Raw genomic sequence first — 13,549 nt, forward strand, 5'->3', positions numbered from 1 at the left:
TAATTGAAAATGATCTGAAAAAGAAGAGCTATCATGGAAAGAMGCATGAAGCCTACAGAAGGAAGAGATTGACAGAAAAGTACAGCACACCCCATGTTAATTCCTACTGTGTTGTTAATTACTGCATAAAAAAATACTTTAAATATTATCATTGGAACTTTTATTGGAAGAGATGAAATTAGAGGGGAGTTCTGCAGAAATGCAGGTCAGTGGAGAAGAGCTGATCAGGAATATTAATCCCGGAAAACGCAATTGCAGACTGCTGTGTCAGCTTGCCAACACATTCTTGGAAATGGAAGCCCAAACACTGAAGAACAGCCCTAGTTTGCATAGCCTCATGCAAAAAAACAGAAGTAGCATTGCCTTAATAGGTCACCTTGGACACCATCCAAACAGAAGAATCCTTCTTCAAGGCAGCACAATTTAGACCATCCCTAAAAGAGCAACAGCCTACAGGGTGCAGGATGTTTGAACTAAAGCTTCACCCTCACATCCTTATCTGCTCAGTCACAATTGAGAAAACTCATATCAACCATATGAATATTATTAATAAATAAATACATATATACACGCACATACACACATACAAATATGGAAATGCTAAATAATGAGGGAAATGGGCAACTTTAAGGACACTATTATATGCATATGGATATTCTGTAATAAAAGAAAAAAAGTTTAAATTCACTGAAAATTACGTCTTTGGCTTATCTGCTTAAAACACAGGCCCAAGCCTTGCATGAGCATTCAGATTATAATGACTATTTTCTGTGAATAAGGATGTTAAGCTATCATTATCAAATCAAAATCAAAATCAAAAATCAAAATAAAAAAAATATTTGAGCATATGTGGTTAATTCACAGATACTGCTAATTCTTTAACTGAACAATCCACTCATCTYTACTTTGAATCCTAAACTATAGCCATGGTCACATTATTGTAATGCTTATTGTATTCAGCTCTAAATGAAACAATGTGTGCCATAGAGCATCTAAAAGTAGCTGTAACGGGGCTACAGATACTTGGAAACAGAAACCTAAGGGAGGACCTTTTCTCATCCCATACCTCTTTGGCTCTATTATTAGCACCTTTCTCTGTTTTTGAACCTGTAAGAAATACTGTTTCTATAAAACAGATTATGTCCCTTTTCTTCACCTGTATTTTATCTTTCATTAAAACTGTCACTTTCAGCATATATAAGATACCCAAATATTAGTAGATTCCTGTCTGAGATTGCCAGTGATCTCAGAAGAAGCCCATGGGAACCACAGGTCCAAGGATACCCAGCTAAGTCTCCGCCTGTTGATACCCTCATGCCTGACGGCAGAGGGAATCACTCCCTTTGACACTCTAGGAATCTGCAGTCACCAAAGCTGCAAAGGCCCTTCAGCTCCAATGAAAAATCTTCAAGCCATTTTCCTAACCTGGTGAGCCAGGTCAGTAAGACAATAAAGGAAAAAATGAAAGAAACTAACATAAATAGCTTTTGACATCCAGCGCCATAAAAGTAAAATACTTTAAAACTTGGCATCATATAGAAGGTAGCTAATTATAGTGGCGCCATTCATGATGATATAATTAACTCTATGTCTGCATTTCTATTATAAACTCCTATTTTCAGGGGTTTATGATACAGCTTTAAAAATTTGCTCTGGCCAGAGACTTGGCATGCCAAATCTCAGCCTGGAAGCAACTTTTTTCCCTCCAAAACCAAAGAATAAAAAACTTATGCCTTTTTTGAAAGCTTATAACAAGGTAACAAAAATAACCACACAGAAATAATGCCTTTTATGTACTCAAAGACTTTGGAATTAAAAAAAAAAATTGTCTTATGCCATTTGATTTAATGATAAAAACCCCTGCCCACCATTCCTTTCTGGAAATGCTACTGTACTGCACGTAGTCTAAGCTAGGGACACGTCCAAAAATTACACACTTCCAACAAGGAGCTGCTGTTTGAACAACTCCTGCACTTAAAACAGCCTGACATCTTCTTATTCCTAATGGGCTCTTCCTTTTCCTTTACCGTCTCTCTCCTGAAAGCTGTATGGCTGCCAAAAGCTGATCTGATGTGAATGGAATTTAGGTCCCTTTCCTGAGTCTAGCTAACTTAGAAGTGATTCCTTATAGAAAATGAAGAAACACCAAGATATGCACAAGAGATGGGTCTTAGTGGGCAGGCAAAACTAACAAACACATACAGTACTTCAGTCTTTTTACAGAACAGTCAAGTTGTGGGGTCTAGTGGTAGAGGACAGTCCATCACTAGAGAGATTAACTGCTCTGCAACGGGTTGGTTCCCTGTGTGACTTCAGCCACATCACCTGGTGGCTCTACCTATCGTCCCATTATCTCCCTGATATAAACACACCGGAACTGAGATGTTATGGTAACAGAAGTGCTAGAGAGACAGACGGAGATTTTGTTTCTTATTCCAAGCTGAATAATTAGAGTTTTCTCCATCCTTAAGAAAAACACCACTGGTCAAATATTTCTCAGTTGGATTTGCACAACACAGTTACAGTCAAGTAATAAAATACCCCCAAAACATCTGCTCTTTTCTGCTTCATAGTACTCATTCAAAACTACATTTATTTGTCCTACACCTACTGGAAATTTAGTTTGTATTTGCTTTTTCATATACATCCTTCTGACATAATGCTTTAGGCCAAAAATTGGGCTCATCCCTAAAATCCTAATAATCAACTTTGCATTGAAAACTTCCATGTTACTTAAGGAAAGCAGGTTCTCTCCCCTGTTTCCACTCTGATATGTTCTCTTCCTGTTACTTTGCTGCCCTTCCTTTGGCCTGAGGAAGATACTCTTGACCCCTTGAACCCTCTCCAAATCTTTGTGCAGATGATTTGGGTTAAGTGACTTTTTGCAGGCTCCCACTCCCCTATGTCTTTCCCTTCACGGAAAGACCTGCATCATTAACTTTTCTGCACTGCTTAGGGGTACAAGAGTAGGGAGGACAAGGCTCACCAATGCAAGATCCCCAGCAAGAGGATAAGTATTATTTTTCTCCCCTTTGTCCTGGTAAGTTATAGATTTTTCTAGTTTCAAAAGCACCTGTGTTATCAATGAAGCTGAACATATACATAGCCTGAGCAAAAGTCCATGGAGATCAAGGGGCGAGTTTTTACTGACTTAACAATCAGACTGTTAGGCATTTTGGGATCCTTCTGATGGTAGATAAAAATACAGTATGGTTTCTTCCTGACAGAAGGGTCATTCTCTGCAGAGATGGGTATTTTCCCTCAGAGTTTTTTTAGTACACTGTTGTTAATCCAAAACAATATGAAGAGACATTTTGTTCCCTTAAAGATAATGATTATTTTTCCTCATCCTGCTTTCCCCCCCACATACTCTAACCCCACTCATTTGAATGGTGTCTCTGTAAACTTTGCTTGTATAATTGTATTACACAGCTACAAATTTCCTTCTCTCCAAATACTCTTTGAATACTTTCCAGATGAAAAACTATACTGGTTCTCTCCAGGAGGCTAAATGTTTTCAAAAAGCCAGATGCACTTTCTGTACTAACTCAGATGGTGGTGGTCTCTCTGCTGTGTCGCTCTGCTGTGTAACTGAGGTTATAAGGTCTTAGAAAAACGAAAAGGCCATCTCTATAGTATTGAAACACACAAAACATAAGAAGTCTGGAAGTAACGTCATACATATTTCATCCTTGACTAGAAAGGTTAGGGAGTAAATAAAAGAAAAAAAAATTCACATGATAACTTACTGTTTATAGTAACTATATAACACAGTTGAGAGCACGTTCCTAAGAGTGAAGCATGCTTAAACATTTGGAAATGTAGTTATTGTGGCTACAGCCCAGGTATCTGGTGACAACATTCATGATGGAGCTGTTAGAATTCATAAACACACAAACGCAGCCAACAGCTCTGAGTGCACGAGGGACTCTTGCCAAGGGGTGGAAGTTTTCCTTCACTTGCTGGTAAGGTTATGGAGGGAATATAAACTGTGTTTGTACATGAATCATTATGATTTCTAAGAATGTCAAGGGGGGGCCACATCACAGCTTTTCTCGCTAAAGCTACTAAGATCACATATCCGCACTGAGCCAGCCTCTGCAGAAGTTAATGTGCCGGGGACATTCTGAAATCCTACCCAACCCTTTGATACAGCGCAGCTTCCTAGACAGTATATCACAGGGATCTAAGGTGTCCCAACTATCCCAAAGAAGTGAAGGCATATGCTGCACTATAGTGGTCATTTGTCAAGTCAACAATGTTGATTTAGCCCGTAGGTGCTCAGTCAGGCCAGGCTCCCAAGAGCTGCAGGTGTGAGGCCCCGTGGTAGGTAGTCGGCGGTATTTCCGGAGTGCTCCTGTGTGCGTGAGGCAGGCTCGCGGCAATGCTGCCGGCGCCCTCGGGAGCCCACGCACCTGCTCAAGTAAGAGACGTTTATCCATCGCAAAGGACTCGAACACTTCCATGAACATCTACCTCAGAGTTATCTTGGACATCAGCCACCACCCCAGTGACTGCTTCCCTTTCACTGTATRCTAAGACAGACATGAACAAAGATGATTAAAGATGAGATTCTGCTCTTAATTAACCAATATATATCTGGAGAAACTCCTTTGAAGCAAATGGAATTATACTACATGTATTTCACTGTAAATGAGATCAGAGTCTGGTTTTAGGAAGTTACTTGACAATTTGCGATGTGACAAACTAAACAAGGACTAAATTCAGTCTTCAGTAAGAATCAAGCTTCCTAGAATGATAACTAGTTCAGGCAGTGTCTGTCTGAATCTGTTTATATATCTACATATTATCTCTCAGGAATCAATACAGACACATAGCAAGGCAACAAAAATCAGTCAAAAGTAAAAATCCATAGGAAAGATAATCATACCCCTTTTTGTCTCAATCATTTTTCTCCATTGTGATTCTATCTTTGATATCTGTTCCTTTTATAAAAAACATTTGTAAACTATCTGTTTTAAAATGGAAATGATGAAAGGGTGTTTCTATAAACTTAATTTTGATTTCTACATGAGTTTGCAATCTAATTCCAAGTGTATCCAAACAACTGAGAATTCTATTTTAAATTACACAAAGAGTTTGAACGGAAAGGGCCAGGAAAATTTTCACAATGTATTTTCATCTGAAAATGCCAATTCATGAAAAACTAAAAAGCTCACAGGAACTTGAACAGAAGAGAGGTTTTGAAATTAAAAGAACATATTTTCAAATGAAAGAGTTCCCTTTTCCATTCAGATTTTCAAAAAAGTAGTTTAAGCTGAATTTATAACATTGAAAGTCTTGAAATAAAACTGGAACATCTCAATAGACTCAGTCCAAGCTTCAAGGAGATTTTACATTTGAATAATATTTAGATTGGCTTTTCATCCTAGTTAGAGACAGGAAAAATATTAGACCTTGAAAATTCTCATGAATTGGGATAATTATAGTGTACCCAGAAATACTACTGTTCTAACTCTTCAGAAAATCAATGTCACCTTGTATTACACCACCATTGGCAGTCTGTGCCTGAAGTGTTTTCCTGATACTTCAACAATAGTAGGAACATTTTGGTAGAAAGTCCTGAATAGAGCTGAATTAATAATTTATTTTTCCTTTTCCTAAAACTCCAGAAAAACGAGATAAAATTAATTAGAAAAAGGCTTTGTTCAACCTAAGATGAAATTAATTTATTGGGTGCTTTTAAAGTTGTTAAATAAACCAGTATGAAATTTCAAAAAGAGGTGAAAAGATATTTTGATTTTTTGAAAATTATTATAGATTTTTTACAAACTTAAGTCTGCCTTTAATTAAAATGTTTTATCTGAAAAAAATCTCTGAGCTGTAGTCCTAATTTAGAATTCTCATCCCTCTGCTATATATCAAAAAGTTTACTAGAATCAGTGCAATATAAGGGGTTTCCAGAGATATATCCACCTTAGCAAAGTGTTTTGATTTTTTTGGAGTGACATTTTCTTAGGTAATATTTAAAGCTGATACAAGCATCAAATCAATAAAATGAAAGATGAAATCAATACGATGAAATATTATTAACTTTACATGCTTCACATCAAATGAAATTTCAGTTTGAAATATCAGCATTAGTATTTGATTGAATATGCAAGATTCTTCATCTGGAGATTTTCAAATAAAGAATTTTTAAAACTTTCTCCATTCTGTGGAATTCTTCATTATTGCCAGCTTTGTGGAAAACATCACTTATTTCCCATGGGATGTAAAAATGGGTCCAGTTTTCCCTCTGAAATGATCTGTACAATACGGTAGCTGTGTAACTGTGTGGCCATGCTGGCTTGCCACTGACACTGTTAAATTCTGTGTATATGAACTTGTCAGCATTCATCTCCTTGGGGAAGTCAATAATTAGTTTTTTTCTGAGCCTTTACTTCCATCTGCCATGGAAAGAAATAGGGAAATAGCAAATTTCTTATTTCTTTAAAATCCAGTGCCTTGGCTGCAGCGGGCATTACCGGCTCTAGGCATCACCTTCGCAAGCCCTAATTTGGTAGCTACTCTGTCTGATTTGTGCAGCCCCCAGTTAATGTGACAAGCAGAGCTCGGTACTACCGCCCCAGGGCTGCAGCTCGGCGCCGGCCGGAGCGCTGCCCCGCAGCCGCGCTGCGCCCACGCGCCTCCGCCGTCACCCCCGGGCCGCGGGCAGCAGCAGCTGCTGCTCCAGCATCGGCCACCCCCGGGCTGCCAAACGACGCCGGCGCAGCCGAGGGCAGGCACCGCGTGGCGTGGGGGGCCGGGGAAGCGCCCGCAAAGTCTCCGATGGGACAGACGCTCAGCCTTGTTAGCCTTGACCTCCCGGGAAGGAAGTCCCTCCGACTTACTTGCTTTGCTCAGGTGCCGGCAGGGACGGCGGCAGGAGCTCGCTTTTGGCGAAGGGCYTATTTTGGTGGGGCGCACACAGAGCGTGGAGGAAGCGCTGGGTGGTTTCAGCTTCCCTTGTGAAGCACTTTGGGGCTGCTAGCCTACGGGTGACCCATGGTACGCGCACCGGAGCCCGCTGCCCCCGCCAGCCGTGCCCCCACGAAGGGCCGTGCAGGGGTCACCGTGGCTTCCCCGGGCACCGCTCTGCTCCCTACCCATGGGGTGTCTGCTGGGGGAAGCCTTCGTTTGATACTAAAGATACTCGTGTCATCTGCGTAAGGCTGGTTGCAGCATATAATCTAGCTGCAAGTCACAGTGGCACCGGTTAGGAGCGCAAGTTCTCTGCTTAATCAGTGAAGACAGAGAGGGAGGTGAAGAAAAGCAATTGCATTACTCTGGGACAAGAGTACACACATCAGTTTTCTTTGCACCATTACTGTATCAAACTCTTTAAATCTTTTAATAATATTTTTGCCATGCCATTTAATTGTATTTGTATTATTTTAAGCACAGTTGTAATAGCCATACCCTAAATAATACATAGTCTGCTGTGAGAAGCAACAGACAAGGTGTCAAATCAACATTTAAGCAGTTTAGAAATTCAAACTTGTTTAAGAAATATGTGGTCTTCAGAGTGTCATTGAAGTACTGTTCTCACCTCACACTACTTCAGCATCATGGCTTGGTTAAACAATCTAGTCAGTTCAGTAGAAATCTTTAACCTTAAATGTGAAAAAACCCTAAAATCATTAAACAATTCATTGATTGCTTAAGTCACTTCAAGCAGTATAATCATTCTGATATTAAGAAAAGGTGAAATGAACAACAGGGAATATGATTTAGAGATGGTATGATACCATCTCTTGACTTTAGTGCCTTCCTGCTGTGTGTGAGAGAGCTTCTTTAATGCATTTCTAGATCACTAGAAGCGTCCATCCTGGAGCTGCGGGGTGCTGAGCCTCAGTGTGCCCCGGCTCTGTYGCAGCCAGACCATGGCTCCACTCACCGTATCACGGCTGGACAGTCCTCCCTCTCAGCGGGCAAACAGAAAAGCAGTCGTGGCAAACAGCTTTACCTGTCGGCCTGGAGCTGAGGCTGTAATATATTAATGGCTGCCATAGAAAATATGAAACCGATTATTTGCCATGAAATGAGAGGGCTGATCCTCCCCCGCCGTACACATTTCTGGCAGCGTAAAGAAACTGCCTCTTGCCTTTGCTTTCTGATCATACAGTCCTGCCAGGGTCTCTCCCGCCTTACCTCCCTCTTCATCCACTTCTTCACAGCCATGTCTGAGAAGGGGTACATGATCATGGCAAAAAAGACAGGAACAGATTTATTCCCTGGCTGGTTTTGGCCATACTATCAAGTTCAAAAAATAAACACAAGCAAGAGAGAACCACACCTAACACTTCAATTAACAGATCACTTCTAGCACTTACTATTTGAAAAGTACTGCTGGCAGGTAAATTTTCCTTCAGAAAAACTCTATAAAATGTACTCGCAATGACTCACAAATGACTAAGCCAACAAGGTTTTATAAAAATTACGCAGATAATCCACTAATTCTTGGGGATGTAATGTTCACTTCTTGGAACTGTTCAGTAGCATTCTGTAATAGGAATACAGGTTTCTATTAAATTCCCCTCAAACTTTTCCATGGGGTTTGGAATATTGTAACTGAGTGAAAACTGTTGCCAACCACGTTAAGTTTACCACTGCACCACGACATYCCTAATTCAGTAGTATTTTTGATGAATGTGTTTGTCAGTATCTGACATTTGTTACCGTGCATGCAGTGCCACTAAGCAATCTGATACAAGTCTCGACTGAAAGATGCCACAAAAGTCTATGAGGAGCTGAAGATGACAAACAGATGCAAGGAAAAAAATAGGTGCTATATACAGCTTTTAAAAATTGGCTTTCTTACATATTTTTAAAATATTGTCCAAATRACCCTATTGTAACCCTCCCCTTTATCTCCAAATTGCATGCTAACCAGAGAATTCCCATCATCTGCAGTTTTTATGAGGATTTTGTAAGTGGAGAGAAGATAGCAARAAAAAGTTATGTCCTGCCTTATTACGAGAAATGAATTCTCCCCACTTAAAGACGACTTTCATTTCGGCATACACTTAGAGGGCACTGGAGACAAGTAATAATAAATAGTCAGATGTTAGAATCTAGTTTGCTTTTAAGCATTCATACAGGGCAGAGGTAGAGAAAACAGAAGTTTAGTTAAATTCTAGCATTAACTATATGGCTGCAAAACTGAAGCAGCTCAAGTGAAGCCAGCAGAGATCTCCAGAYACCACCATGTCTGACGAGCATTTGGCTCAGCTGCTTACGAGGCTCAGCAGCAGCTATCGTCCTTGTTCAGTCGCACCAGCCCAGCAAGCAGGACTTCGGCGAGAAGCGGCTAACTCCTTAGTGGCACATCTGCTAGGTATAGATGGCGTTCGCTTGAATAGCTTTGCCAGTGGATGACATGCCAAGTCCTTTATACTAAAAGGCTTGTGCTTGACGCTAATCATTCACTCTCTGCCAGTTAACATGTATATCCTTCTAGGAAATACTTTGATCTATACTGGCACCTGAAATATAGCAACCAATGTTACTAGACTGGAAATGAACAAACAAGATCTTGTGCGAATTGCCAAACGGCACCGCAAAACGCGGGATGCGGGTTACAAAGCGTTGCCTGGCAACCAGGAGAGTCAGGCACTCCATTTTACTATTTTGGTTTGAAATAGAAAATAAATGGCCTTAGAGTTATTTGAAATACAGGGAGAGCTAGAACATAATACCGCTCTGGAGAAATCTATTTGTAAGGAGTGTCTGTCATGGGAGACACAGGGAGCTCTGAACTCAAGATTCAATAAGTAAGTGAAGGAGAAACTGCCTTTCAGATATATTGCCTTAAAATGTAAATGTAGCAGTAGTTTAAGGTCAGTGCATGCATTCTGCTATTCAATCAGGATTTAAAACAATTGTTTATTTTTACCTTTCATCTTTAAATGCTGAGGTTTTTTTTAAAGAAGATGATTAACTCATCCCCTGTTTGCATGCACGGAGATGGAAGTGTAGAGCAGTTAGTAATTTACCCAAGCAAGTTGCCAAACTGTGCATAGATCACGGGCATCCTGAATCTAAGCAACCGTAAAAAGCTTCTGTCCAACAYGGCCTCCTTCCTCCTTCCCACACAGCTGCCCCCGTGCTTGGCGGCTGGTCTTTTTCACGCAGATAAAAATAATTGCTTAACAATACTGTACATTTATATAGGAAAAATACAGGTCTCTGCAAACATCAGTTAAGTCCCCCATACCTCAAAGCAGTTATTGTCGTTATTTTCAAATGTRAGAAACTGAGGCAGAGATTAAAATATTTCATTCAAGTCACACAGAAAATCTACCGAGATCTGAGACTAGGACCAGGACATCTGCATTTGTCTGAGCAGCACATTCTTCTCCTCTTCCGCCACTGTGCATTCCTATTTCAAACGCGTTTAAACCAGGTATGACTGCTCCCCAGCCATTAGGAAATGTCACTCAAGCAATAAAACTCATTTGCAAATACCACTTCAATTTTTGGCTCTCGCGCTGTGCTAATCGCAGCTGTAAAGTCTCCACGCAAGTGCTCCGACCCGCGTGAGAGGCGGCTGGCTAAAGCGCTGGGAGCTGCGGGAGCGCGGCRCAGGGCCGTGCTGCTCGGAGACCTTCGCAACCGCCTGGTGCAGCCCGTGAGCGGAGCTGTCAGGAGATGTCAGGCGCTTAATCTATGTAACGTCGTGTGAGCTTCAACCAGCAGCCTTCTGCACAGTGCCACGTGTGCCGGCTGAAAACGGTGCTGCCCATGATTGCATTGTTTGCCTGGAAGGGACCCGAGATCCGGATCAAGTTCAACAAGATCGATGTCATTCTAGTTAGTGCTGTTTTTCAAGCACACCCCTTCAGTGAACAGAAAGCCCTCTGCATCCATGACCAGACTTTCAGGGCCAGATAACYGACTGTTTCGGTTTCTTTCAAGTTGTATCGCAGTAGACACACACAGTATCCTGGATACTGGACAGATTTAAAAGTGGGAAGAAAAGGTTCCAGCACACTGGCTTTAAAAGGGAGAACAAAGTGAGCGAGGATCAGAGGGAGGAAGGCGATCACTGTGACACTAAGACAATTAATCACTGCCAGATGTTAAGGGTCACACAGCACTGCACGCTGGGAAGAGCAGCAGGGGCTCTTGGACAGGGAATAGAGGGAAAAAATAACCTGTCATGTCAGYGAGCTAGTCAGAGGTTTAGGGTTCCTGTCGTTTAACTATTAGTGTGCTCTTAATAATAAAATGACAATGCACTGCAGAAGGAGGAGAGGAAGACAGGGGAGTTGGCAGAAAGGGGGGAGTGACAGCTTAATAATCCCTGCCTCTCAAAGCACTAAAAATACCATCCCAAATTCAATGTTCTTACTTTTGTAATGAACACGCCRGGGTTCCTGTTTGATTAATAGAACACTTGTTGACTGACAAGGACAAATGTGCTTGGGGTTTGGACATAGCTGCTGTGCATAAATAATTCAAATTGTGCTATGGCCAGGGCTCAGCTTGCAGGGGGGTTCTCAGAGAACCCCCTACATTTCAGCAATTCAGAACTTGGTCTTAAAAGAGAAGCTCGTAAGTCTTGAGGCTGAAGTTGGACAGAGAAGGTTGGTTGGTTGGTTGGTTTGAAGTATTAAAAAGAAATCAACACCCTTTGGAAACTGCAGACTTTTGTTATGGGAGTGACTGTGGTGTCTCTATTTGCTCTAGTTTCAGTCCTGTCACATTACAGCAAAAACAGATGGCTCTACCTTGAATAATGTAAGCAAACTTGCATTCATGGTTTGTCCCTCACTTTTCCGATTAACTGTAACACTAATGACAGCAATATACACTCACCCAAAGACATGGGACTTCTTGCTTTGAACTTTAGAAATCATTTTCAAAGGGAAGAGTTCATAACATTCTGTAAATGGTCACATAGTTGCAAAGATTTCTTGCATTTCTTTGGGAAATGATTTTAGTTTCTTTGAGGTATTATCACTTTAAAATGAACCCTTTCCACACAAAGACAGGCTTTTTACCCAAGAAGTAACATTTCCCACTGAAACTGACCCCTTTTTTTGCTCTTAAAGAAATGTTTAAGTGCTCAAATATCTGTCACTCTTGTAACTATTTCACACCCCTGGGGCCCACACAAAAGCTTAATGGAAGGAACAAACAATTAGGGCACTCACAGATACTCTGGGTGATGCATTCAAAGACAGGWGTCTCATATAAACCCTACCTTCAAAATTTAGCTCAATCCCCTACAAGTATGGTGTGCACGAATTCAGTCATACCAGTCAGAATTGACTTCTGAATACTTTATCCACCTGATGTGAACAGGCAAAAACTTGAAGTAGTGTGTAAAATGTTAGCTGTTTTGCTATTTATTCTGCCAAATCAGAATAGTTCTTTAAATCACCATCTAGGGGATAAAAACAGCTATGCTATTCTAAACATTTCATCAAGGTACTATCAGAGTGGAATAATAGCAAAACTGAACATATCATTAGATTAAAAGCTATTATACAATTTCCCAGAACAGTCCACATATATTCTGTAAGATCTGCTCTTTCCATTCAATTGTTTGGATCTTATAATCTATGAGATGACTTTTGGTGCTCTAAGTTGCAATCCTGATAAGTGCTGCTGAGTATATTCAGCTTCCCTTAACAGCCACAAAAGCTGAGATTTCTTGGCACTTTGGAGGAGTGCTTTGTTTTGCAGGATCAGGCTCTCAAGCCTTAAGCAAATAAATGTTAGTTTGTTGGATTGTTCTGAATATTTTTTTCAGATTCTTATTTTTTGCAATTGGTAATAATTTAAATACATTATATTACATTCTATAAATACACAGAAAATCTGTTTTCTCTACCCTCTTCCATCTCAGATAATACTAAATACTAGATAGGTAGTCCTCAAAATGTGAGTAACCAGCCAACAGCATTACATCTTCTTCAGTCTAAGAAAGCAATTGCTTATTCATTTCCTTGACTCACTAATTAGAGTCTCAAATTGTTCTTGCAAATCTCCATAGGTTAGACAAATCTCTATAGAAATCTCTACATTGCAGTTAAGTTCCAGACTGTAAGGAAAAAGAATGAGCAGTAGCAATTTTTGCAGTTTGTTGAAATGAACACGGAGATTGGGAGCCAAGACTCACCAGCCCTCTTCCTACCATTGCCGCTAAGTGACTTCAGGCAAGATTTGGTCTGTGCTTCAGYTGGCTCCTTTGTAAAATAGGAATAAGTCTTCCCCAGTGTTGCTGATAACAGATTTTCCTGTACTAATGAACACCACAGTACTGGGAAGAATTATTACGGACAACTTCAGGAGAAAGGTAAGTCAACAGAGAACTTGCATGTAACCAGCCAGTCACATCACAAYATCAGCAAGCAAATCTTAAAAAGCTTTAAAAAGCTGCCTAGGTAGAACCCTATAGCATGTCCACCTATTCAGCAATATACCTAACTATCTAACCTCCACTGAAGTTAGTGTAATAAATCTTTCAGGTGATGTGACACATTAAAAGTCCACTTACCAACATTACTTCATAGCATGAATGTCTTTCCTATACTTA

Source organism: Apteryx rowi, unplaced genomic scaffold, assembly GCF_003343035.1.
Source record: "Apteryx rowi isolate R43461 unplaced genomic scaffold, aptRow1 scaffold_28, whole genome shotgun sequence".
In the NCBI taxonomy this organism is placed as follows: domain Eukaryota; kingdom Metazoa; phylum Chordata; class Aves; order Apterygiformes; family Apterygidae; genus Apteryx; species Apteryx rowi.